The 27,642-nt window shown below is 46.6% G+C and overlaps 1 protein-coding gene across 9 annotated transcripts in view; it reads left to right on the forward strand.

Moving 5' to 3' along the window:
• TSPAN9 (tetraspanin 9) overlaps window positions 1-27,642 on the forward strand; it is a 214,768-nt gene that overhangs the window by 28,767 nt on the left and 158,359 nt on the right. For 2 of the 9 annotated variants that reach the window (XM_077169702.1, XM_077169704.1), the window contains one exon: window positions 6,647-6,804. The exons of 6 other annotated variants lie outside the window; for them this stretch is intronic. The gene's annotated coding sequence lies outside the window, so the exon portion shown is untranslated. Of the gene's footprint in view, window positions 1-5,906; window positions 6,067-6,646; window positions 6,805-27,642 lie in introns of those variants that run through there. One more of the 9 variants, XM_077169705.1, reaches the window with a different exon arrangement.

Consider the following 27,642-nt stretch of genomic DNA (forward strand, 5'->3'; position numbering starts at 1 on the left):
CTCCTGGTCTCAGAGTCAAGCCCTTTTGCAGGGAAGCCTTCCCTGGCCCCTGGTCCTAGCCAGTCCCTTTGTCCAGTGCTTTCCTTCCTGGCATTTATCTCGGTTTATAACTATACACTCACTTGTGTGACCATTGACTCTGATTGTTCTTCCTCACTGGACGGTAAACTCCATGAGTTCAGAGGCCCTGGCTGTGATTGCGTGTCCTTCCTCTCCTCTCTCCAGCGTTGCTAACATCCAGCACTGGGGCTGGTAAATTTTGTCAGGTCGGCGCCTAATTGTAAAACATTTTAGGCTTTGTGAGCCTTGCGGTCTGTTGCAACTACTCATCATAGCACAAAATATCCATAGACGAGCGTGGCTGTGTTCCAATCAGCCTTTATTTATGAATATTGAAATTTGAATTTCATATAATTTTCATATCATGAAACATTCTTCTTTTGATTTTTTTCCAAATATGTAAAAAAAATGTAAAACTATTCTTAGTTGGCAGGCTGTACACAAACAGGAGGCCCCTTATCTAGTGCAACATCTGGCTTCCAGTTCTAAGTTCTCAATAAATACTTGTCGAACGAGTGCATGTCATCTCGGATGTGGGCATGAGGTGGTGGGTTTGTGAATGGCTGCCTTCCCTTGATTAATCCCATAATCTCTATCTGTTATCAGATTCCTTGTAACCTGTTAAAATTAAGATGACCGACTGGTTCTTTCCTTTTTAACAGTTTTATTGATATATAATTCACATACTGTACCATCCATCCATTTAAAATGTACGGATCAGTAGTTTTTAGCCTACTCACCTGGTTGTGGTGACATTACCACTATCAATTTTAGAACATTTTTATCACCCCCAAAAGAAACCCTGTTCCTTATTAGCAGTAGTTCCTATTTCCCCCCACCATTCCCCTACAGCCCTAGACAACCTTTGATGTACTTGCTGTTTCTATAGATTTTCCTATAATGAGTATTTCATATAAATGAAATCATACAGTATGTAGTCTTTTGTGACTGGCTTCTTTCACTTAGCATCTTTTTTTTTTGTATACTGTATGGTGGGGGTCACATTTCACTTTTTCCATGTGACCATCCCATTATTGTAGCACCATTTGTCTAATTTTTTTTTTTTGGTTGGGGGGAAGTGCACACACAAGGGATTGAACTTGGGTTTCCTGCATGGCAGGCAAGATTCTAACTCTGAACTACCCTCGTACCCCAGTGTAGTGTTTTTTTTTTCTTTTTTTTAATGTATCTTTTTAATTATAGCCAATGAATGGTGTCACAGTTTGGGTTTGATTTGCATTTCCCTGATGACAAGTGATGCTGAGCGTCTTTTAAAGTGCTTATTGACCATTTATATATCTTCTTCAGAGAAATATCTATTCAAATCATTAGGCCCATTGTTTAATTGGGTTATTTGCCTTTTTACTGTTGAGTTAGCATAATATTTTTAAGGTACATCCATGTCATAACATAAATCAATACATCATTCCCCTTTTTTCTTGTAATTTATTGCAAGATTTGAGATAAATAACAAAATTGACATATTATGAAGTGTAATCTAACATTAAAGTAAAAATTTAAAGATAAAATATGGGAATTTATGTTTGCTGTGGACAGCTTGGGGTACATTTCTAGGCAGCTCTCCTTTTATTCTTCCTTGACTTCATTCCTTTTTATGACTGAATAATATTCCATCATATGAATATACCACATTTTTTGGCAGTTTTCTCGAGATATATTCATGCAACATAAGCCCATCCAAAGTAGACAATCATTGGCCAACAGTATCATCATGCAGTTGTGCATTCATCACCACCTTTTTAGAACATTTTCATTGCTCAAAAAAAAAAAAACCCCAACAACAAAAACTTCCCCTATACTTTATCCCCACCTATTATTCACCTCTGCATTGGTGTGGTACCCTTGTTACTGTTAATGAAAGAATATTAAAATATTACTGTTCACTGTAGTCCATAGTTTGCAGTAGATGCATTCCCCCCCTGTATACTACTCTGTTAATTCACTCCTTGTCATAGTGTGACGTATATTTGTTCTAGTTCATGAAAGAACATTTTTATATTTGTAATATTAATCACAGTCACCATCCACCACAGGGTTCACTGTGTTGTATAGTCCCATGTTTTATCCTCTAGCTTTCCTTCTAGTGATATACACAACTCTAAACTTCCCCTTTCCACCATGAACACACACATCATTCCGTACAGTTAATTGCATTCACCATAATGTGCTACTGTTTCCTCTGTCCATTTCCAAACTTCTAAATTCAACCTGGTTAAACATTCTGCACACTTAAGCATCCGCTCCCCATTCTCTAGCCTCATTCTATTCTCTGGCAACCTGCATTCTAGATTTTAACTGTATGAGCTTACTTATTATAATTAGTTTATATTAGTGTGGTCATACAATATTTGTTTTTTTGTGTCTGACTTATTTCATTCAACATAATGTCCTCAAGGTTTATCCAAGTTGTCATGTGCTTCAGAACTTCATTCCTTCTTATTGCTGAATAATATTCCAGTGTATGTATAGACTACATTTTGTTTATCCATTCATTGGTTGACACACACATGGGTTGTTTCCATCTTTTGGCTATTGTGAATAATTCCACTCTGAACATTGGTGTGCAAATGTCTGTTTGAGTCCCTGCTTTCAGCTCTTCTGGGTGTATATGTACTGAACAGTGGGATTGCCAGATCACATGGCAGTTCTATATTTAACTTCCTGAGGAACTGCCAAACGTCCTCCACGGCGGCTGCACCATTTTACATTCCTACCAGTAGTGAGTAAGTGTTCCTATATCTCCACATCCTCTCCAACACTTGTAGTTTCCTGTTTAATAGTGGCCATTATAGTAGGTGTAAAATGATATCTCATTATGGTTTTAGTTTGCATTTCCTTTATAACAAGTGAAGTTGAACATCTTTTCCTGTGCCTTTTAGCATTTTTCCTCCTTGGAAAAATGTCTGTCTTTTGCCCATTTTTTAATTGTGTTGTTTGTCTTTTTATTGTTGAGTTGTAGGATTTCTTTGTATATTTTGGGTATCAAACCCTTATCAGATACGTGGTTCCCAAATATTTCCTCCCATTGAGTCAGCTTCCTTATCACCCTTTTGACAAAGTCCTTGGAAGCACAGAAGTGGATTCACCATATTTTGCTCAACCATTCACTAGCTGAAGACATTTGGGTTGTTTCCACCTCTGGCTATTATGAATAATGCTGCTATGAACAGTCAGGTACAAGTTTTTGTGTGGACATGTGTTTTCATTTCTCTTGGGCCTATACTTAGGGGTGGACTTGCTGGGTCATATGGTAACTCATATGTTTGACATCTTGAGGAACTGCCAGACTGTTTTCCAAGGCAGCTGTACCATTTTACATTCTCACCTGTAATAAATGAGTGTTCCAGTTTGTCCTCATTCTCACAGACACCACTTTTTTTGTTTGTCTTTTTCATTGGCCATTGAGCTCTTAAATGGATACACCCTTGATTGCAAGATGGTGGACTTGGACATTTAATTGAGAGTTTTGTTATTTTCTTTTATAAAAGTAATATATGCTTATTTGAGAATAGTTGGAAAAGAAAGCAGTGCCCTTGCTGCATTTGGTCCTTGTCAGCCAGCTCTCTACCTTGTCTCTGAAGACCAGGGCTACTGCCCCTGTGAGCAGGGCAGTGGCTCGTTATGCAGCCCCGGTGGCCCAGACTCACAAACTCACTGTGCTGCTGCCCTGCTGTTCAACCTTGGCGGGATACTGATCCTCCCTAAGCCTCAGTTTCTACGTGGTAAAATAGAGATGCATTCATTCATTCAACAGATCGTTTTGGGTACCTAGTATGTGCCAGGTATAGCACTTTTCTTTCGGGATAATTGTGAAGACTAAACAAGGTGATGCCCATGAAGTGCTGGGCACTTAGTAAGCACTCAATAAATGATGATAAGAAAGCCATAACCAGAGCCTTCCATTCCCAAGGTCATCCGTCTCCTCAGGCTCTTAGAGGAGGAAGGGTCCTCACGGGTCATCTTCTCCTCTCAGTCATCACACAGGATTCCACTCGGATGGCCAGCCTTTGCTTGAATATTCCCAGTGATGAGAAATCTTCTCGTTGTCCTTGCCCAGGCAGCTCTGGTTTTCAGGTCTGCCTTTCTGGAGCCATCCATTGGCCATGCCTGAGAGTGCGCGGCTACTCCCTCGTCCACATGACAACCCCGGGAGTATTGGACAACAGTTACCCCTCTGTCCCGTCTCCAGTTCCATCAGCTGTCTCTCAGATAGCTTCATGGCTAGACCCCACGGCCCTTGTTGCCGCCCTTGGAGACACTCCAGTTTGCTGTTTCCTGGACTCAGCCTCAGCCTGGGGGTGGATTTGAGAGTTGTGGAATGACACCTCTGTTGGAGATAAAGGGGCGATGTAGGAGCCTTGGAGATCGGCATACTCGGTTCACCAGTAGGATAGTTTTATAGAAACGTGTGCTCATGCAGGAAAGATAGCTTCACTTTAAATAATGAACAAAATAAAATTCCAGCTTAGACCCGTTCAGTCTCTCCCTGCTATTTCCCAAGCTCGTCTAAAAAGAATGCATGGCCTGCCAGCATCATCTGGTCTTCCCCGTGGCATTGGAAGGGTTTGTACTTGGAGAGTTGGAGTTTTCCCACTGTTGCTTCCTGTCCAGAGATGGCTGAGCCGTTGATAAATTTCTTGGACTCAGTTTTACAAGCTGCTGGAGGGAGCTCGTGACAAGCAGCCCATTAATAAAAGCACTTCAGCAGAAACAGAGCAAGAGGAAGGGACAGGAATCAGAATTTGATCATTTGTCTGATTTTTATATCCTGGGGCCTCTCTCTTCTCTCTGTGCAAGAAATCCAAATGTATTTAGCAATCCCTCTGCTGCTGCTCGTGGGGTAGGAACCTTGTAGCTTTGTAATCAGGAGCAGCCTGGAAAACCTCGGGAGGCCCAGCTCTGCCCTGAGGCAGGGAACAGAGAAGGGACACACATTTTGGGCATTTCAAACATTTCCCACTTCCTCAGCCTGATTTTTGGAAAGTCCAGGCCTAATTTCTTTCCAATTGGGCTCCAGGCTGATTCGCATAACTTTTGTCTTGGGTAGTTATAGTTACTCATTCAGAAATTCCCCCGTCCATCTGTTCTTCTGGGATTCTGAGTCACTGGAAACAGAATCTCACAGTAGAATTCTAGCCTCTTTGCCTCCTACTATGCCTCATCCCTGGCTGGAGAGGACCAAGGACTCAGAGCATTTAGCTGCAGATCCAAGTCCTTGGGTTCCTCCAGTTAGTCAGCCCCTGGGGAGGCAGCTGCCTTGGGTCCTGGCACCTGTGGGTTTAAAGTGCCTGGCAAGGTGCTCTTGGGCAGAAGGTGGCTTGAGAGGGGCTGTGGGCTGGAGAGTCTGCCTCCTGTCACCTTGTGACTGAGAGGTGAGAAGGTGGGCCTGGAGGTGCGGGGAGTGTGGAGGGGCAGGGGCAGCGTAGGGAAATGGCAGGTCATTTCAGACTCTTTGCTCATCTGTAAGATGGGGATAATCGAGGAGCTATTTCACAATGTTCTTGTGAACACTGAGGGAGTTAATGTATGTGGACACCTAGAACACTATCGGGCACATAGACTGTCCCATTGTGGTGCTGAGGATGGTGGTGATGATGGCTCCGTATTTGGCCTTCTGGATGACCTCATCTCTATATTTTGTTAATGAAACAAGGATGCCCATTCTAGATGGGTGTCCAAATATGGGCAAACTTCCATCCCAGCTCATCCCTGCTTTTGCCCCTAGATTCCTCAGCACACGCCCCCCCCCCCACCCCCCCCATCCCCACTCCCACTCCCTTCTGCAAGTCACCACTGAGCTCTGCCTGAGAACCAGCTTTGGTAGCAGCAGACAACCCAATTTCCCTGCCTCAGTTTCCTCACCTGTAACCCATGGAATACACATTTGTTCTTTCCTTTCCTTCCTCCCAGTCCTCTCCAGAGACGTGACTAGGGCAGGTGACAGCTATTGAGCAGGTCAAGCAGGTTACAAAGACGGTGGATAAGGTGAGAGGGCAGTGGGCACAGGCGGGAGGGGGACAGCGACCTGTCCTCTTATCTGCCAGTCCCCTGGGCATGGTCAGGGGTGGGATGAAAGGGGAGCGTGGACCCCCTCCCCCCCAACTTTGGGAGCACCCCCTGGGGTTTTACAGCCCAGTTGAGGGTGGGGAGGGAGCTGTTTAGAAAGTCAGTCCCCTAACGAATATTCTCCAAACTCATTCTCTTACCCCAAACTTGATGTGGCTCTCAGGATGCTAATAGAGCCGTGAAAAGCAGTTTAAATATCAGGAAGAAAGTCTCTGTGACGGGCATAATCTGCAGTGATTGCTTTGCCTTTTCTGCCTCAGGTACTGCTCTAGGCATCTGTTTTATAGATGGGGAAAACAAGGCTCGGAGGGGTTCATTAACTTCCCCCTCCCAGGTCATACGCCTTGGATATACCCAAGGAGGGATATCCGAGGTCTGTGTTCTTTCCAGGTGGGGAAACCTGATTCCAAACCCCATTCTTGGAGCTCCCCAGCCTCCCATCTGACTTTCTGGAGCCATGTGATGGTTGTGAAGTCTTTTCTTCTGCTTACATTCTCAGCCATTCCTTCCTTCCCTCATCATCCTCTCCACGTGTTGACCTGAGAATCTCCTGGCTGTGAAAGCACCACCTCTGCCCTCAGCTGACCAGAACTTCCGGGCCTTTCTCTCCTTCCTCCTTCCTCTTGCCATCTGGGGAGGAGAGTGAGCCTTTGGCAGGTGAGAAAAACCTGTGCTAAGAGGTGCAGGCGACCTGGGGCTTTTGTTAAAAGTGTAAATTTTCTGTGACCCTGGGGGGAGGTGAGGTGTTAGGGCAGCGTGGATTGGGTTTGTCGTAGTTCTGGAAGTGTTCAGAAGTGGAAAGATGGTGAGGAACAGGGAAGAGCAGTCCTGTCGTTGAGAGGGCAGGACCCCGGCTGCCAGCGGAGCCCGGAGTCAGGTTTCAGTGGGCACTGACTGACTGTGTGACCTTGGCCAAATTGCTCCCCGTTTCTATGCCTCTGCTGTAAGAGGGGGGGCTGTACTAGACGATCCCAAAGGTCCTTGCAGCCCTAAAAGTTCTTTGACTTAAGATGCCCCAGTTGGCATATAAGTATAGCCCAAGCTCCCTCTCTCTTCCTTTCCCCAGCTGCCTCTTTAAGGCTAAAGTTTACTTTTCAGCTAGTGTTCGTTGGAAAGCTTTCTTGTGTGCTTTGGAATGAGGCAGGAGAAATCGAGGGCCATACACCTCCCTGAAACATCAAGGGTGAAAAGTTTTTGACTACGAACAAGTTCAAACAGGATACCCTGAGGCCCTTGGGACAGGATATAACCTTGGCCAGCTCTTTAACCTCAGAGGATACAGCTCAGTTTTTTGGAACCTTGTGGCAGGGTCTGCCCCTATGCTGGCTAATGAGTATACTCTTGTCCTGCAGAAACCCTGCCGGCCTGCTGGGGCAGAGTCCCTCTGCCTGTGGACCCTTGCCAGCCAGCGGCCACAGCCTTCCTTCCCAGCCTGCTCTCCCACCTCTCCTGCCATTGTCCCCTCCCCTTTGTGTCTCTTCTGGCCTTGCTGCATCTGCTCAGTCCATCTCTGAACCCCTCTCATCCTCTCTACCTGTTACTGCAACCCCCATCCTTCAGTGCCCAGTCTTCCCTTACCACCCAGTCCTGGCTGGAATCGGGCAGGGGGCTGAGTTTGGTACAGGGCCCAGCCTAGGTCACACACTCAGTGTGAACTTGAAAGCCAGGTGGGGGTTGGGGGCGCATTGCTGCTGGTCATCAGTCAGTTCATACTGACCATGCCTCTGTCTGTGCCTGGCGGTAAGCTCAATGCTGTGGGTGGAACTCAGATGGGCACGCAGCCCTCACTCACCCTGGGGGAGCTGCACCTACAGTTGGCAAGACCAGCACTGTTGGGGGATGGTCACAGAGGTTTATCTGATCAACTGAGGCTGTAGTTGGGGAGGTTCCGTGGGGGCTAGTGGGATTTAGGTGGGGTCGGAGGGTCTGGGCCTCAGCCCGAGTCTTGCCCCTGGCTTGTTTGCAGACCTTGGGTAACTCACAGGACCTCTCTGAGATTTTCTCCTTCATAGAATGAGAATGTTGGAGTGGCTCTCCCTAGAGTCCCTTCCAGCACTGCTGAGCTAAGAGTTGCCATTTCTCAAGCACTGTCCATGTGTCAGGCAGTGCAGAGCACTTGACAGGCCTCCTCTCACCAAGCTCCCAATGCCAGGCCTTTTATTTGTTCTCATTGTAGAGATGAGGGCTGTAAGGTTGAGAGCTGAGGTTGCACTTTAGTGGCCTCTACGTCAGAGGCAGGCCACCGGTGTATTTTATTTGCACCCAATTGATCTTGTTGGGGATTAGAGCCATCTTTAATCATTGATAAAAGTAGAGATTTCTGGTTTTCTAAAAGTGAAAGGTCTCTTACCTTGGTGCCTATACTGCCTGGCAGGAGCAGTTGGCTGGTTGTAGCCTGTGCTGGTTTGAAACTGTTAAGTGCCCCAGAAAAGCCATGTTCTTTTAATCTTGATCTAAGCTTGTAGGAGCAGCCATGTTCTTTTTTTTATGTTTTTTTTTATTAATTAAAAATTTTTTTTAAATATAACAACACACAAACTCAAACATGCTTAACCTTTGATCATTCCGTTCTACATATATAATCAGTAATTCACAATATCATCACATAGTTGCGTATTCATCATCATGATCATTTTTTGGAACATTTGCAAAATGTTAAAAAATGTCCAAAAATAAAACATTTATTCCATATGTTTTACTTGTTTGTTGATAAGGTAGATAAAAGGAGCATCAGACACAAGGTTTTCACAATCACACAGTCACATTGTGAAAGCTATATCATTATATAATCATCTTCAAGAAACATGGCTACTGGAACACAGCTCTACATTTTCAGGTAGTTCCCTCCCACCTCTCCATTGCATCTTGACTAACAAGGTGATATCTGTTTAATGCATAAGAATAACCTCCAGGATAACCTCTCAACTGTGTTTGGAATCTCTCAGCCATTGACACTTAGTCTCATTTCACTCTTCCCCCTTTTCGAAGGGTTTTCTCAATCCCTTCATGTTGAGTCTCAGCTCATTCTAGGATTTCTGTCCCACGTTGCCAGGAAGTCCACACCCCTGGGAGTCCTGTCCCACGTAGACAGGGGAAGGGCAGTGAGTTTGCTTGTTGTGTTGGCTGGAGAGAGAGAGAGAGGCCACATCTGAGCAACAAAAGAGGTTCTCTTTTGTTGAGAGGTTCTCAATGAGACTCTGTGAATGTGAAAACCTTGTGTCTGATGCTCCTTTTAGCTACTATATCAACAGAAGAGTAGAACGTATGGAATAAAAATAAATAATAGGGGGAACAAATGTTAAAATAAATTTAGTTTGAAATGCTAGTGGTAAATGAAAGCGAGGGGTAAGGGGTATGGTATGTATAATCTTTTTTTTCTCTATTATCGTTTTATTTCTTTTTCTGTTGTTTTTATTTCTTTTTCTAAATCGATACAAATGTTCTAAGAAATGATGAATATGCAACTATATGATGATATTAAGAATTACTGATTGTATATGTAGAATGGAATGATATCTTAATGTTTTGTTTGTTAATTTTTTAAGTAATAAAAAAAGTTAAAAAAATATAAATTTTGTACCAAGTAAACATTTTTTGCTTTAGTCTGACACATAAGTTAAAATTTTAAAATATTAATTACCATCTATTTTCACCACCACCGTAATGACATTCCTTTGTTCTTCCTCATGTAGCCATGTTCTTTTAATCCTGATCCTGATCAAGGGTCAGACCTCTTGATTAAGTTGTTTCCATGGAGATGTGACATATCCAGTTGTGGGTGTGACCTTTTGATTAGATAGAGATGTGACTCCACCCATTTAAGGTGGGTCTTAGTTTACTGGAGTCTTTAAGAGAGCTCACAGAGGAAGAAAGAGTTCAGAGCTGACAAGCAGAGAAGTTTGGAAAGTGAGACAAAATAGCCCAGGTGCTAAGCAAGCCCTCACAGAAATAGCCAGAACTGAAGAGAAGAAATCTCCGCCCTGGAGCTATGAGATGAAACCCAGAGTTTTTTCCCCCAGAGCAGCTGAGTGAGGGCCAAAAGAAGTTGAGAGAAAGCCAGTGGCATCAGAAGCTGGAAGCAACAGAACTGGGAACAAGGACCAGCCGATGCCAGCTATGTGCCTTCCCTTGTGACAGACATTGACCTTTCTTTGGAGTCAAGGTTTCTTTTTCTGGATACCTTAGTTTGGATATTTTTAAGGCTTAAGGGCTGTAAAGTTGTAACTTGATAAATAGCCTTTAAAAGCCAATCCATTTCTGGTATATTGCATTCCGGCAGCTTTATCAAGCTAAAACACAGCTGCCACTTCTAATGGGGTCTGTGCTTTCCTGTGCCCTTTGGTCTTGTTTTTATTATTATTTTAAAAATAGCAGCTTTATTGAGATTTAATTCTACCATAAATTCATTCTTTTAAAGTTTATAATTTAATGGCTTTGAGTATATTCCCAGAGTTGTGCAGCTGTCACCACAATCAGTTTTAGAATTTTCCGTCACCCCAAAAGGAAACCCATGCTCTTTAGCTGTCAGTCCCCATTTCCCATCTCCCCAGATGCTGGCTACTAATCTGCTTTGTTTCTATGGATATGCTAATTCTGGACATTTTTTTTTTTTTTTTTTTTTTTTAAGAGAGAGGGAGGAAGGGAAGGAAAGACAGAGAAGGAAGGAAGGATGGAAGGAAGGAAGAAAGGGAAACATCTTTAAACATTTTCTTGTTTTATTATATTTTGTTTGTTTGTTTGTTTTTTACATGGGCTGGGGCCGGGAATTGAACCGGGGTCCTCCGGCATGGCAGGCAAGCACTCTTGCCCGCTGAGCCACCGCGGCCCGCCCTAATTCTGGACATTTTATATAAATGGAATCATACATGTGGCCTTTTGTGATTGATTTCTTCCACTTAGCATACTGTTTTTGAAATTTAGCCATGTTGTAGGTTATCCATGCATCACTACTTCATTCCTTTTTGAAAAAATATTTATTACATATGGCATATGTAACATAACATTTCCCATTTGAACCACTTTCAAGTATACAATTCAGTGTTGTTAATTACATTCACAGTGTTATGCGACCATCACCACCATCCATCACCAAAACTTTTCCATCACACCCAAGAGAAACTCAGCCAATTCCCACAGTCTTTGCACTGTGGGGATGTCCTCTTATGCCTACTGGCTCACTGATCTACATTTTCTACCTAGCTCCTGTAGGAACCGGGTTTGCAAACTTTGGTTTAAGGAAATGGGTGTAACCTAAACACTATGGCATACAGCTACTAAGTGTTAGAGGCATGATTCAAACTGGGATCAGTCCATCTTTATAGCATGAACTCTTAACTAGCTGCTGCTTTTCTGAGTTACGACTAAATTCTAGCAAGAAGTTTTGGGTCCTAGAATTGAGCATAGGAGACCTGGGTCAAGGCTGTAGGTAAGGAAGTTGGCAAGTAATTCTCTTTCCAGAGAAGTGTAATCCTCCAAAATCTGTCTGAAAGTGCTAGTGCAGTGAGGTGGCATCTACTTGTTCATGTTTTAGTCCAGTAAAGAATCACTCCTTGCTAAAGGTATGTTCTCTCTGAATTAATTTAAAGTAATTATTATTCATCTACTGCCTGTTTTTCACACCTTGCTTTCTATTTGTTGGCAAGTTGAACCCAGGAGACCTCACCCCCCGCCCTTAGGAGAGTTGCCAGAAGACCACACAAAGAGCTTGTGTTTTGCCCCAGACACATGGAGGCGGGGATCAGGGATGTCTCTTTAGACCATGGATCTTCAGGATCAGTTCAGGCAGGATGCTGGGCCTCTCAACAAGGGAGGGGCCCCCAGGAGAGCACTGGTGGAGAGGTGGAGGTTTCCTGAATTTGGTGTTGGCCCCTCCAGCTGTTTCCTTCTGATAAGGCTGTTGGACAATGCCCCAGTGACTCGACAACTTCCAGCATTTTCTATGGACAATAGCGGATTTGTCTAAGGTCAGCCAGGGAGGACATCTGTACCAGTCACCTGCTCCGAGGCTCCCAGGTGGGAGGAGCCAGCAGCACCTCGAACCATTTCTCTGCTTGTAGTGCTCCAAAGTCTCTTCAGTCGGGTTGATTGCAGGCTGTTTCTTCTTGTTTTGTCTTCACCCCGTCTTCATGCACAGTTGACCTAGAGCTTCTGTGGCTTCATACTGACCAGCTGCCTGCCTGCCCTTCCAAGACAAGCTTAGCTTGGTTGACTCATGGATCCAGGTCTTCCTTACCCTTGGTTTGAGGTCTGGCGGGTTTGGCATAGTCTCTGAGGTTCTGAGTCAGGCATTTAGGACCTGGATGAGATTCAGATGAAAAAGACAGCTGTGCGATCCTTTTAATCTCCTCCCATGGGTAGAGGATTAAACAATTTTTTGGTGGGTTCATTATTTATGTATTATGATTTTTACAAAGAAGCTATGGTTTTCTGAGTGTTTTCTATGTTCTAGTCATGGTTACTTCACGTGCATAATCTAGTTGCTTTCCAGGGAAGGTACCATTTTACAGATGAAGAATCTCAGGCACAAGAGGTGAAAGAGCTTACCCAAGATCTCAAACCCTTCTCGCTTCAAACTCCTTACCATATGAGTTCCTGGGGAGACAGATGGAGGTGTGTGGAAGAGTTTACAAAACAGTTTCATGCATAGAATACCATATGATCCAACAGCTCCGCCCTAAGGTGTATACCCCAAAGAATGGAAACCAGGGACTCAAAAACAGATACTTATACACCAGTATTCTTAGTGGCATTATTCACAGTAGCCGAAAGGTGGAAACAACCCAAGTGTCCATGAAAGGAGAAGTGGATAAATAAAATGTGATGTATACATACAATGGAGTATTATTCAGTCATAAAAAAGGAATGAAGTTCTGATCCAAGCTACAACATAGATGAACCTTGAAAGCATTATGCTAAATGAAATAAGTCAGACACAAAAGGACGAATCCTGTGTAATTCCTCTTATATGAAAGCTCTAGAATAAGTGCATTCATAGAGACAGAAAGTAGATGAGAGGTTATCAGAGACTGGTGGGGAGGGGAATGGGAAGTTGTTGCTGTGTGGATATAGAGTTTCTGTTTGGTTTGTGAGAAAGTTTTGGTGAAGGATGGCGGGATGATGGTAGCACAACATTGTAAAAGTAATGCCGCTGGATTGTGTACTTAAAAATGGCTAAATAAGCAAATGTGTTGTCACAATTTTAAAAAGTTTGATGGAAGGATGAGCAGTTTGGAAAAAACTGTGAAGGGACAGTTCTAAGGTGAGCAGGCTTAGTCCCTGGTCTCTCTGAATTTATAGCAGAGTAGATAAACATGTTACCGCCTAACTCTGATATATGACCCAGTGTGATTGGCACTACTGGTGGAGCTGCAGGGGAATTTGGAAGTATATTTTCAACTGGTATATGAACAACTACTAACAGAAAAGACACTTCAGAACAGAAATGGGGAATTCCTGGCCCACAGGACTGATGCAGCTGTCAGCATGATTTAAACTGGTCCTTGAAGAAAATACTGAGACATAGTGTCATTTATGTCTAGAGTTGCAAAAATGCAAGATCACTTAAAATTTTTTAGTACTATTATTTGGAAATCTATATCAAGAACCTAGAAAAAGTCATTCTCTCTGACTTGGTAGTTTTGCTCCTTGGAATTTGTACTAAGGAAGTAGTCTTCAAAAATTAAATGTCATGACTGAAGATCATGCTTATGAAAAAATGTCAAGTAAATATTGTAAGATAGAAAAGTATATAGGCAATAAATCCTTTATTCTTTTTTAAAGTGAGGAAAAAGTACTATATCTCGGGACCACACCAAATGTTAATTGTGGTTAGTAATTATTAGTGGTATTTCTTTTCTTTTTAATGCTCTTCTGACTTTCCAAAAATTTCTTTAGCGATCAGAAAAAAGGTGTAAACGTCTTAGATGTCTGTGTCAGGATGTTTTGTTGTATGGCTATACACCCCTTGCTGTGTGAAAAGAGGCTGCCAGCACACCCCACTTTCCTGAGCAGAGTGTTAAATATATTGCAGGAGCTGGTGCCTCTGTCTCTGGGTTCCCTCTGCCTTCCCCCCTTGAGTTTTCTCCCTTAATTGGCTGCAATTTACAACTGAAAAATGATGTAAAAAATATATATTCTTTTTACTGGTTGCATTCCCTGAATACTGTCACAAGAGAGACATTTTCTGTTTTTCACTCTAAAAGAAAACCCTGATGTGAGTTCCTCTCCACTCGCATGGTCACAATTGATTTTTTTCTCCGTGTGGTTAAGATGATCTTTGTCAGAAGAGTTTTCTAGTCCTGCCTTAAATGACCTCTGAAAGCCCAATTTGAAAGGATACCTTGTTGCCACGGCCTTTTGAGAAATACCGGTCCAACCTGGTTTCACTGCGGAGGAATGGGAGAGAGGAATGTTTTTGCAAGCATTGTGGCTGACAATAGCTTATAATTGACATTCAAATGCACACCAAGAATATTTGTAATCATCACTCAGAAAAAGGCTTTTTGCTTGTGTTTTGTGTATTATTGATCGGGGCTTAAAATACATTACTTGGCCCTATGCCTGCTGTTTGGGTAAATACTGGCCTTTGTGGCCATATTCATTTCCAATAGAGACTTTCTTTGATTTGTTGTATTTATGTGAATAGCGGCTAAGAAAACAGGCTTTGGATCAGAAAGATTCAGATCCTGGCTCACTAGCAAGGTGATTATGTACATGTCTGTTAAAGTATCAGAGCCTCACTTTGCTCCTCTGTAAAATGGTTATAATACTAAAACCTCATAGGGATGTTGTAAAGATGAAAAGAGACCATATTTATAAGATGATTGTATTAATTTGCTAATGTGCCGGAATGCAATATACCAGAAATGGCAGCTTTTATAAAGGGAATTTATTAAGCTACAGGTTTACAGTTCTAAGGCCATAAAAATGTCTGAAGTAAGGCATCCAGAGAAAGACACCTTGACTCAAGAGAGGCCTATGTCTGTCATATCTGAAGGCGTGTGGCTGGCATCTGCTGGTCCTTGTTCCCAGTTCCATTGCTTCCAGCTTCTGATTCTAGTGTTTTCTCTCTAAGCATCTGGGGGCTTTCACTTAGCTCCCCCAGGACACAACTCTGGGTTCTGACTTGCTTAGAATCTCATGGGAAGGCACAGGTGAAATCTTCTGGGCTCTGTATCTCCAAATGTTTGTGTCTAGGTATTTGCTCTTTCTTTCTGCACTCCAGGCATCTCCAGTTGTCTGCTACTATGTCAGCTCTTGGCTCTTGGCTCTCTCTAATGTTTCCCCTTTTAAAGTACAGTAGTAAACTAATCAAGATACACCTTAAATGGGTGGAATTACATTTCCATCTAGTCACAAGGTCCCACCCACAATTGGCTGTGTCACAGCTCCATGGAAACAACCCGATCAAGAGAGCCCATCCTACAGTATTGAATAAGGATTAAATGACTTGGCTTTTCTGGGGTATATATCAGTTTCAAGCCAGCACATTAGTTAGTACGGGGATCAAGAAATATAATACTGTTATTTTCAGAGGAGGGATTCCCCCCATTCTGACCTCAGTTCTCAACAGTGTGGGTGGCACACTGAGTCAGGAATGGGGGTTCATGGCCCGTTATCTTACAGGCCTGGGCCCTGACTGCTTTCTTTTTCCCTGGTCCCTGCCTGCGGGACCCTGTCACCCTCCTCTTGGACCTGCAAACACAAAATCGCTCCCACTTGGGTATTAGGAACTTTCAAAACACAGATGACCTCTTCTCAGAAGAGGACCCTTACACACAAAGGCTGCATGGCCACATCATCCTTTTTGGTTTGCTAAAGTTGCTGGAAAACAATATACCAGAAGTGCGTTGGCTTTTACAATGGGAATTTATTAGTTTACAAATTTAAAGTTCTAAGGCCATGAAAATGTCCAAATTAAGGCATCAAGAGGAAGATACCTTCTCTGAAAAAAGGGCAACTAGGACCTAGGATTCCTCTGTCATATGGGAAAGCACATGGTGACATCTGCTGGTCCTTCTCTCAAGGGGTCTGGTTTCAGTGGCTCTCTCAGCTTTCGTGGATCCTTCTTGCTTCCCTCAGATGTTTCTCTCTAAACTCTCTTTTTGTTTTCTGCCTTTTATCCTCTCATAAAGGGCTCCAGTAAAGGATTAGGACCCACCTTGAATTGGGTAGGTCACATCCAATTGAGCTAAAAGGTCCCACCCACAATCACTCTGTACCTACAGGGATGGATTGAAAGAACATGGCTTTTCAGGGGTGCATAACAGCTCCAAACCACAGCTTTATTCCCAAGAACTTTATTGTGAGTCACATCCCTCCTTGCATCCCATCTCTTACAAGGCCACCTGGTTTTCTGCCCGATTCCTCACTGTTTTAGAGCAAAGGTAGAAAAGAATAATTTTCAGATTCAGCAGGCCATCACCTTCACCGCCATCATATTTTAAAATGAAATTCCCACCGTCTTCCTTTCCAGTCATTCTAGTAGGGTGTGCTCATGTGCATGCATAAGCACACACACATCCACACATGCACACTCACACATGTACACTCACACTCAAACACATGCACACATGCCCACGCTCACACTTATACACACACCATACACATACATTGCGCACTGACAATCACTCACACACACACACACGATTTTCTATAACTGAAACAATAACTGTACATCTGTAGCAATAATTCACGTATGTTCATGGTAATTTTCCCAAGCATCAGATCCATTTATCCATTTCCTTCATCTGGCTGTAAATGCTGTGAGGCCAGGAACTATGTTTAATAATTCCTTTTATTAGCTCCTTAGAGTCTGGTTTAGGAAGTGGTAAAAGATCTTGGTTAAAAGTGTGCGTTCTGAGTTCAGACCACATGGGCCTGCATCCCAATTCTGCCACATACTAACTCATCACATAAGTTACTTAACTCTTAGATGCTCTCTTTGTCCACTTCTGACATAATGTTAGTAGTGGGGCTGTTATGAAAACTAAACGAGGTAATCTTTTGAAAGGGCTTCATACCGTGTCTGAATCATTGTAAGCACTTACATGTTAGCTTAAGGGGAAAGTTAAGCTCTGAGCATCCTTTTCAGGACTTGCCTCTTTCATCCTCCTAGTTTCCTGGTGGGGTAGCTGAAGAGTGAGAAGAGTGTTTCCCATGGTATGGTTTGGCAGCCCAGGGGTCAGCGGGGGAAGCAGTGGTGGGAACCAGGCAGAGTTAGAGCCCTGATTATTACTACTCCCTAACTGTACTGCCCCAGCATCCAGCTGCCCCCATGTGGGTGACGGCTATACCTTGACCTTGCCCCAAGCCCTTGGATGTTCTCTGCTCCCAGAGCTTCTTTCCACTTGTTGGTGTCCTTCTCTGCATCCTTTCTCTGATGTAGACCACCAGGGGAGGCCTCTGAGCAGCAATATTGACTCTTTGGCCCCTTCAGGATAGTGCTGGTGGGTGACCAGTAGGCCACACCCCCAGGCCGCTTGAGAGTGCTGTCAGGCTTGTGCCTGGGGGCTGGCCCTGCCCCGCCAACTTGGAAAACTTGAGCTCCCCTTGCCCAGCCAAGCCAGCTGACCACCAGGATCTGGCTGAGCATTTGGCAGCCCCTTGAAGTGGTCTGTGGTTTCTTCTTAAAGCTGCTTGAGCTGGTGAAAACAGAAGCTCCCCATTTTTTTCCTGTTTAATAAAATTTTCCCCAATATTTACCAGATTTTCTTGCATTTTCTTCTTAGCATCAGCTTCCAGCTTTAGCTTTTTGGCCATTGCAGGAAGGGGAGAAGGTTTCTGCTGTTTGGGGCTGATTCTCTATTCTGGAATGATTCCTCTGCAGGTGTGACTGGAAGGCAGGAGGTAGGAGCTGGGCAACACCCCTGAAGTCAGGTGCCCAACCCTAGGTCACAGGGCTTCTGGGCCACTTGCACGATTGTCCTGTTGCAGCGCTGGCACAGTGGGCACTTATTGCATAACCTTCCCCTTCTTAACCTCTTTCAGCTTCAGCTTCCTCACCAGTAGGATGGGAATAATAAAAGTACCTGTCCCCTCCCCTAGAGATGTGAGCATTTGGTGTGATCATCTCTGTAAACTGTTTAGCATGGTGTCTGTCCCAAATGGGGATGCTCTAAAAATGTAGGTTACTTTATTTTTATTGGCAAATTTTATTTTTGCTGTTTGTAGCCTTCTCTTTCTTTAAACCTGTTCTCTTTCATGGTAACCCTAACCCTTTTAGGATACCAGTGTTCTTGATTTGCTTTCTCTTCTCTGACAATGCCCACTCTTGGGAAAAAGTCTAACATTGTAGCCATATGAGATTTCAAGAACATTTAAGGTCATCCAAGTCACTGTCCTCTGATGTCTGTCCTTGTTGAGTGGCTCCTCGGCTTGATCTCACCTCCTCATCTCTTCTGACCTACTTTAATGGGATGCTCTCTACCTGCTTGAGGCATCTATTCTATCTTTTTAGTTTTCTCTGTTTTGGGGGAGAAAAATGAACCCAATGTTTATGGAGTCCCTTTATGTACCAGAAACTGCTGGGCACACTTATTCTCTCATTTCATCATCCCAGCAGGCCTCTGAGGTGGTGGAATTATTCCAGTTTTTACAGATGAGGAAACTGGAGCAGAGCAAGGCTAAGTAAGTAGCCTAATATCACATGTGAGAAAGTGATAGTGGGGCTGTAGTAAGCCAGTGTTTCTGAAGCTGTAGCCCAGCGCTCACTGTTGATATGCGTAGAGTGTGTGGTTGATAGCACAGGTGCTCCAGTTTGAATCTTGGCTCCTCCACTTACTGTGTGACTGTGGGCCAGTTACCTACCTCCTCTGAGCCTTACCTGAAAATGGGGCAGTGGTAGCCTCTCCCTCATAGGATTGTCATGAGTATTAAATGAGAAGATAGCTCTGATGCTGATAAGGCCACTGGCACAGTGCCTGCAAGTGTTGGCCCTGGCGTGTGCTGGACGGTCAGAGTTTGACTCTGGGAGGTCCATCCCCACTCTGGGAGCTCCCAGATCAGTTCTGTCCACCACTGCAGGCCAGGCCTGCAGGTATTTGACATCATGAGTATCTGTCCCTCCCACAGTCCACTCTTCTTTTAGCAATCCCACTTTCTCTTGACTCAGTTCTCAGGCCTTCCACCATTCTTTTCGTGCTTCTCAAAAGGTGGCCTGTTTGTTCAGATCCCATTAAAAATGCCCCAAATCCAAGGGCAGACCTCCAGCTGGGGTGGGGCCAGCCTGGCAAGGGATCCCCCTCGACCGGTTCTAGATGTGCTCATCTTTTTGTCCGGTCTCCTCTCGTTGGCACCATCCCCTCCTCCAGCCCCTCTGGCTCTGCAGGTTCTGTTCTTTCAGCCAAGCGGTCACAGTTGTGCTCAGCCCTGCCCTCTACCCTTGGCAAGCAGGCTGTCTCCTTCCACCTAAGTCAGGGTGAGGACAGATGCCTCCCTGCTGGCTGGCAGGGAACTCCTCCTCCTCGCCCCCGGGGCAGCCTTAATCTGCCACGTTATTATTGCACCCAGCCCGCCCATCCCCATCTTGGCCCTGGATTATCCTGAGAGGCCGAGTGAGAGGCTTTGCTAAGAGTCTTGCTTCCCCCATGTCCGCACACCAATAACCTCATTCCCTCCTAGGGTGACTTACAGGCACCGTTTTGCATCTCTTGGATGGGTTTATGGTTTCAGGCCTATTTCTGACTGTGTAATCGAAGGCTGCCCTCAAGGAAGGAATTTCAGGCATGAATGAGCAGATGGACGAGGTATTTTGGGGGGCAGAGAGTTTGTCTCTGTGCTCTAGAAACCACCATTTGCCTCCGTACAAGAGACCCCACCCATCCTGGAAAAAGATGTGGCTTCATCTCCCACTCCAGGGGCCCTATCTCCTGAGGCCTGGCCTGCCTCACCAGGCACTTTCCTTCAAGCCTGGGCTTTGGTCATCTGCCATCGAGCTCTCTGTATGAAGTGTTTAGTTTAATTTAGAATAATGATTCCATTACTATATGAAAATATGCTTGCTGCAAAAAGTTAAATAACATAGAAGCAATAGAATAAAATGTGAGAGACCCCTTCCTGGCACCTCCCTCAACTCCAGTGTCCTCCAGGGGAAACTGCAGATAAAATTTCTTGTGGATTCTGGATCCTTCCAGACCGTTCATTCCAAGGTACTTATTTTTCACTCTCACCTAAGGGCAGCTCCCGAATAAATCACACCATTAAATTGAGTTGGCTGAGTATATCCAAAAAAACAAATTCAGATGGGCCCTTAGGGACCTCCAAAAGTTGGGCAAGCTCTCGATGCTTTCTCCTTGAGTGACTCCAGCTCTTGTGTGCAGATTTGCATGAGAGGTGGCTGGAAAGGAAGTCCTTGAGTTGTGAGGGTGGAGGCAGAGGTTCTTCAGGCCCGGGCTGCATGCAAACAGATTGCTGAAGCGGAGGAGAGGAAACGGCGATTCGTAGTCAATCAGACCTTTAATCATTTACCGCAGCCAGAGTGTTGCCCAGGTTGAATTCTGAGCTTGACACACACTGGCTTTGTGACTTTGGACAAGTCCAATTCTGTGAACCCCCATGGGCTTCAGTGTCTTCCATGGTAAATAGGCTCAAATAATGCTCTAACTTCTGGGGCTGTTGTGAAGGCTTCCTACGTGGAACAGTTCCTGGAGAAAGTGTAATGTCAGGGTTAGCCTCACTGTCATTGCTGCGTGTCAGGTGCAGGACTAGTGCTTTCCTTCTCATTTGCTGCAGGGAGTGTCAGCTCGGCACCAAAGCTTGACCTCCATCACTGGTCCTTCTCCCTGTGGGCTGTGGCTATGGTAGAGCTGAGCAAGCCATCCTGCTTGAAGTAGCAACCCCATCACCTACAGAACACATTGGACCCTGATGTGTTTTTACCATACGGATGAATGGGTAGCAGATTGAGGTTTTCACCCCTCTTAAGATAAGAAGATTGTGGGAGAAGTCGCACAGTCAGCTATTATTGGTTATTGTAAATTAGCATGAATTAGTGCCATGGATATTTTGACCTGAAAGAGATCTAAGGATCCTTCATTCTGTATGTTGGGAAATGTTAAGGCTGGAAGAAAGAAGAAACTTGCCAAGTGTGTCACATGGTCAGGAAGGGGCCAGTCAGTGCCAGAGCCTGGGTTTCCTGGTTCTGCCTGGTGCTCTGTGGCCCCAGCAGGAGCCCCCAGCCTCAAACCCAGTGAGGTCCTACTCTCCTCTGCTCAGGTCACTACACAGAGTGGTAGGTTGTTCGGGACAGGAGGCTCATGTGCAGGCTGACAGACAGATGGGCCTTTGGAAGGCCTGGAGAGAGGGCTGCGGGTAGCAGCCCTGGAGCTCGGCCCAGCAGATAGCTGCTTGGGGCCCTGTGTCTTCCCAGATAGAAGGCGAGAGGCATTCAGTGCTCTGAGTTCCAGCTTAGTTGGGCCTGGGGAGCTGGTCACTTAGCTTTGTGGAGGCGGCCGCTAGCTGAGAGCACAGGACTTGGTCTGGTGGGAAGGTAGCCGTATAATCAGGAAATCCCATTCATCGCTGAAGTGTGAGGAGAGAGTGATGGTGTGCTGCCTGGAAGAGGCATCAAAGTTTGAACAGGAAAGTCCTCCAGGTATAGGAGGGAGGAAAAGGCCTGCATGTGGAGGGACTGCATGAGAAAGGCATGGCAAACCCAGGGAATAGATCTGTGAGTGTGGCATGTGACAGGAGTGGAGGGTACAAGGGCATTGAGGCAAGCTGGAGGCGAGGCTACACAGGAAGGTTCCTGTGGGCAGGGCCATTTCTTGTTCACCTGTTCCTTCTCAGGCCCGTGGAGACCCACTGTTAGTTGTTACGTAGATGAATGTACTGTACTCGCCTCTGCCTCAGTTCTGGAAGGATAGCTGGTAGGCTTTTTTTTTGGCACCCCTTTTGTTTTTAAAATTGTCTGGTGCCCTGCTAGGTTCTGCCATGCCAAACTGATCTCTTGTTCTTGGTCCAGCCTTGGAGGGATGATGGTCACACAGTCCTCTTGTTAGTTGCCCTCTAGTTCGTGGCCTGTCCTCTTGTTAGTAGCCCTTTGGTTCGTGTCCTGCTCTTCTTCATATTGACCACTAGGTGGCAGTAGGAAACTTTTCAATTTCTCCTCCATGGTTGATTTTATTCTTAGCAAGCCCTTTGCACTAGGAGGACCAGCCATCGGCTGCTGGGCGGCACAGGAGCTCTAAGATTCCTGTCTTCCAGGCCCCGGGATGGGCGTGAGGTGGGGCAGCCATCTCGTAGCTCTCTCTGTCCGACTCTCCCACCACATTCTTGAGAGGTGGCTGAATTCCGGTGTGCGGAGGTGGTTTTTCAGGACCCCTCGGTGTGACCCAGAGTGCAGCAAAATGTGCCCACAATGTGGCCCATTCCCACTATTTGGAAAGTCTTTATCGCACACCCCTGACTGAGTTTTCGAGTACCTTAAGGGATCAGGGCTGAGTGTCACTGAGGAAAGTCCATTTACCCCCGAGGAGTACCCAGCTGTAAGAGCCTGCTTGGCACCCCGTGATGGTGCAGATGAGGGCAGTGGTGGAAGTGGGAAGGCATGGGCGACTCCCAGCCTGGGAGGGATGCTAGCGTAAGGCCAGGGATGTGCACAACACAAATAAGGGTAAATATTAACAGCAAACATTCATAAAGTGTTCTAACACCTTTACTTGACGTCAATTCATTTTTTTTTTTTTGACGTCAATTCATTTGTTCCTCATGGCAGCTCTGTAGGGTGGGCTTCCTCATTCTTGTCACTCCCAGCTGGTGGTGGCTGAGTGGGGATTTGGATCCTGAGCCCCACCAAGGCACACACCACTAATGGTAGTCATTCTCAAGCACTTTGCAGAGTACTCGACAGTTTGCATTCCAGTTTATGTGATTCTTCCTCATCTTCCCTTGAACCACTTGGTCTTCCCAACACTCCCTTGTATTAGTTACTGGGGTGTCTCTTTTGGCAGATGAAGAAATGGAAGTTCAGGGAAGTTAAGGACTGATGTGACATCTCCAAGATGGGATGTCAAACTTGGTCCTTCAATCCAACTTCTGGATCACCTTTGTTTTCTCCTACACCATGTGTTTCTCTTTTCTCAGTGAAGCAGGTTTGCATGTTGGGGGATTGGTGGTAGTGAGAAAAGCACTAATTTGGCTGCCTGAGATCAGGGGTGACTGCCAGAAATCTATCCTGTTACATTACAGTCCCATCCCAACGGCTCAGTAAGAGAAAAATATGCAAGCAGGCCCGGGGGCCGCCACAGAGTCCAGGGAGCAAGAGAAGAGAACTGGGGGTGGGAGACAGCCACCAAAATGAGAGATGGTAAGCTAGCAGCTGCCTCCCGCTTGCCTCCTCTGAGCATCTCACTGTCATACACCCAGAGAGGGACGCCGAGGTGGAGGGCAGGTCACCTGGGACTCAGCCGGAGCTGGAGCTGGAAAAGGAACTACCCTGCACTATGGAGCTGCCAGGTGGTCCCAGCTGCTGGGACCTTCAGCCTGCAGATTGTGCCGTGAAGGCATTGGTGGTGGAGGGGCTGGCAGGGATCGCGTGGGGTTGGGGGCGGGTTTCATGTCCTGGGAACTGAGTTCCAGTTGGCCTTCGAGCTGCCAGCAGTGGTCTGGGCTTATCTGAGGCAGGGGGTTCTTGTGTTAGGAACCCCTTTCCTGACCCCTTCCCTGGCCAAACTTGGGTGGCTTCTGTGCTCCTCGTCTTTTTCCATCTCCTAGGTGGGACTTCTTGAGATCTGGGTCTTCTTGAGATCCCAGTCCTCCCCATTCTCTCTGGGCTGCAGGTGTAGGGCCCAGGATGGGGAAGTCAGCTTTGTCAGGGGATTTTGGGCAGCTGAGAGGCAGGAGTCTGTGGGCAGAGGAGCACAGCTCTGCCCACTTCTCTTGCACCCCCTCTTCCTAGCAGCACCAGGCCACATTACCTCCTTCTTGCTGGAGGACCAGCTGTCTGCTCTAGAGCCTGAGTCACTGTCCTAAGTCCATGCCCATCCCAGAGCCCTGCTTCCTGCCTCTCTCCTCCTGCCTGGGCTAACGCCGGCGGGTTTTACCATTAGAAACAGTGCCTTTTGATGCGTCTGACAGGCTTTGCTCTGGGCACCCCACATCCATGCCAGGCCTGGATTTGGGCCCCAAGGGAGCCTTATCCCCTGGGATGCCAGTTCAAAGGCTTCTGCTTTGCAGCCAGGCAGCCAAGGGCTTCATCCCAGGCCCCAGCATCCTGCCTGGCTTGTCTTTCTCCAGCTGTGACCTCCCTGTTGTGCTCCTGGCAACAGGCTTGCTTTTGGGGGTGGGGGTGGGGGGGCTCCTTTCCCCTTGGCCTCTCCTCTCTACATTACATCAGCTTATAGCCAAATACCCCTGGGGCCTGGTTGGGGAGGGCTTTTACTTAATTTTTTTTTCCAGGAGAAATAATTCCACCCCTTGTCACACAGATTTCTGCATTCAGCTCTTTAGGGGGCTTGGACTTCCTTCCCCCATCCTACCTCCCTTGATTCTCAAGAGAGGGGGCAGCTTTGTTTCCTTAAACTGGAGCTGCTGCTGTTTCAGGGGCTCAGAGGCAGGTAGTGTGGAGGAGTAAAAAGTCTCGGAGCCGTGAGTTGGGGGCTTTCCCCCGTCTCTGGCCATGAGACCTCTTGGTCAGCTGTCCTCTCCAGGGCTGGCAAGGGGTCCATGGCCAGTGCCTCCTATTCCAGAATGAATGGGGCAGGAGGCTGGGGGGCTGCATTCCTGCTGGAAAGAAGAAGCTCATCAGTGCCAGAAGATGAGATCCCCTCCCTGGGGGGACCCCACCAAGAGGGAGAATTAGCTTTGTTTCCTTGCTTGGTCTTCAATCACTGCCTCCAGGGGTCATGGATGTTAGAGGAAGGAAATGGGCCAAGGGGTTTCTGGTTAGAAAGAGGCCCTGGCGCTAGTTCTGCTCACTCCCCACTCTCACCTGGCCTCTTCTCTGGGCTCCTCCCCTCCCCAGTTTCTTCATCATCTTTCCTCCATGTATTTCCTTCCCATTGCTTCATTTTCTCTCCAAGCTTCCCTCCAGGCCCTTCTCTGGCCCTGCAGGTGGGATGAGTCCTATGCCGTGATCTCGCCTCTCCTGCTTCCGCCTTCTGCACTGTTCTCAGACAGACAAGAAGCTGCACCCTGGTCCCCCTGCTCAGGATCCAGGGCTGCAGGGTGTGGGGGTCCTGAGCATGCATGGAGCTTTTGGGCCTCCCCCCACCCCCTCCATGTACACCCGCTTAGACCCCAGCTGCCTCCCCAGGGCCTGCACCTGGCCTGAGTGCTCAGTTTTCCCAGCTGTAAATTACCTCCTGCTACCCCTTGGCATCGTCTCAGGTTTCAGCTTCATGGGTCTTTTACTTTTTTGGGGGGCTGGGGGGTTGTGTGTTCAGGAAGGATGGAGGCTGAGCTTGTTGTTTCCTGCCTTCATGTGTCTGAGGCCACAGAGAGAAATCTGGCAGTTTTGTTAGCGATCCTTCCGTCCCAGTCTTGGGCGAGCTGTGGTTTCCAGCAGGTGGCTGAGCAGGAACCAGTTTTAATTAGATTTCCCCCTTTTCTGTTCACACCTCCCCTTCCCCTCCTCTCCCCACCTATCAGAGGCTGGCCTCCCCCACGTGTACCCCTAGTGCACCATGTGTCTTTTTCCTGGGAGAGGCTTTCTCCAAGGGGCCTGGCTTTCGTAGTGGGACAATTTGGGGACCATGGGATTCTTTCACATTGCCCTGTCTTGACCCCTTCTCTGAGGATCTGTAAGGCTCACCTTTTGTCGTGGTTCTCCTCAAATCCCTGCAGCCCCACAGGTGCGTTTTCTCTTCCTTCCCATGAGGTGGGTCTCCAGCCCCTGCAGGCCACCGCTTCAGACTCCGCCTTCCCCCATCAGAATTTGCTTTGTTCTTCCTTAGCTCTTGGTTGTCCACCCACCTGGGAAAAGCCTGTTTGCTTGGGCTGTGGAGGGGTGTCTTAGGCCCGGCCTAGGAGGAAAGAATCATCTAGGCTAGTGCTATTCAGGGTGTGGTCTGAGGACCAGGGCTGACCTTTGGCGATTAAATGCAGACACTGGGAGAAAGCATTTGGAAATGGTTGTGGCAGTCTGACATCACCATTCCATTCAAGGTTAGTTTGGTGTGTCCTAGGGGAAGCTGGAAGGGGGGAGGGGCTTGGGGTCTGGGGGCTGGAACTAAGGAAGCTCCCTAGATGTTTTAGTTCAAGCTGAAAGACTTACCTTGTTGAAGTGGGTATTGGCCAGTCAGGTGTTGAGCTCCTAGGAGAGTCACGTGGTGTGAGATGTGTCTGCCTTGGACAGGCTGGAGGTAAAATGCCTAGCCCTTCATCACAGGTAGGCTGAGAGGTACTGCTTTCAGCATTCCAAGCTGCTGAAAAGCCTTCCCCAAAGGTAACCTTTAAGATTTCTTTGGAGAAGCTGAACATATTTTTAGATTTGGTATGGGAGGTTGGAGGGTAGTTGGGGGTTTGTAGTGGGAGGATATCAGGATGTTTTGGGGTTAGGTGTGGGAGGCCAGAAGGAAGGCTGGAGGTTTTCTGGAGGGTAAGTAAATGCTTTGAGGTTCAGTGGGTGAGGACAAAAGGAAATAATGGGTTCCTGGGAAAACATGGGGGAAAGAACAGGTTCACTGGGGTGGACCAGTGGAATTTTGGAGGTTTATGATGGGAGGCTGAAGAGAAATTTTGAGTTTGATTCAGAAGATAAAAAGGAAATATGGACATACATTGGGTAAGGGTGAAGGGATGTTTTAGGATTTGTTGGGGGAAGGCCAAAGGGAAGCCTTGGGGCATTGCAGGAGAGGGCCATGGAAAGGTTTGGGGTTCATGGTGGAGGTCAAAGGGGAGCTGCGATTCTCTGCAGGAGGCTGGAGGGGAGGTTAGTCGATGAGGACCAAGGGCCTTTGGGGTCCTTGTCAAGGGGAAGGCTTGGGTTTTGTGTTACATAGGGGGGCCTAAGCTTCCAGCAGTCTGTCAGCTCTCAAGTATCCTGGGCCTTGGGAAGTTTAAACAAATTTCTCAGCCTGTCCTCTTAAATCTTTCTTTTCGATGCTGAACCCTTCTCTCTGCCAGCCTCCCAGCCGTCACCCTAAGTGGCGGGGTGCTTCCAGCTAAGGGAGCTCACAGAGTTTCTCAACTCCTGGCCTGGAACTGGCCTCGACAGCCCACCTCAAATAGCTTTTCCAGCCCTACTCCCCTCAGGCCCCAGCATGGCAGCAACAGATGTCCTCCTGTCTGGGGCATGCCGTCATGGCTCTATCTCTGTGCCCGCTTTCCCCTTCCTCCGAGCCCTTCCTCTGCTCCTTGGAGCCCCACACTTCTTTCCGGGTCCAGAGAAGCTCTGCTTCTTCGGAGTGGCCTCTCTCCCCTCCAGTCCTCTTGCTAGACCCTGGCTCGCGTCACAGGTGGCAATAGCTCTTGTGCTTTTACCTGACTTTTCAGCGTGTGCTTGTCTCATCACCTAGAGTGTAGGCACCCAGGAGCAGGGCCTGGGTGGCATCTGGC

Source organism: Tamandua tetradactyla, chromosome 7, assembly GCF_023851605.1.
Source record: "Tamandua tetradactyla isolate mTamTet1 chromosome 7, mTamTet1.pri, whole genome shotgun sequence".
Classification (NCBI taxonomy): domain Eukaryota; kingdom Metazoa; phylum Chordata; class Mammalia; order Pilosa; family Myrmecophagidae; genus Tamandua; species Tamandua tetradactyla.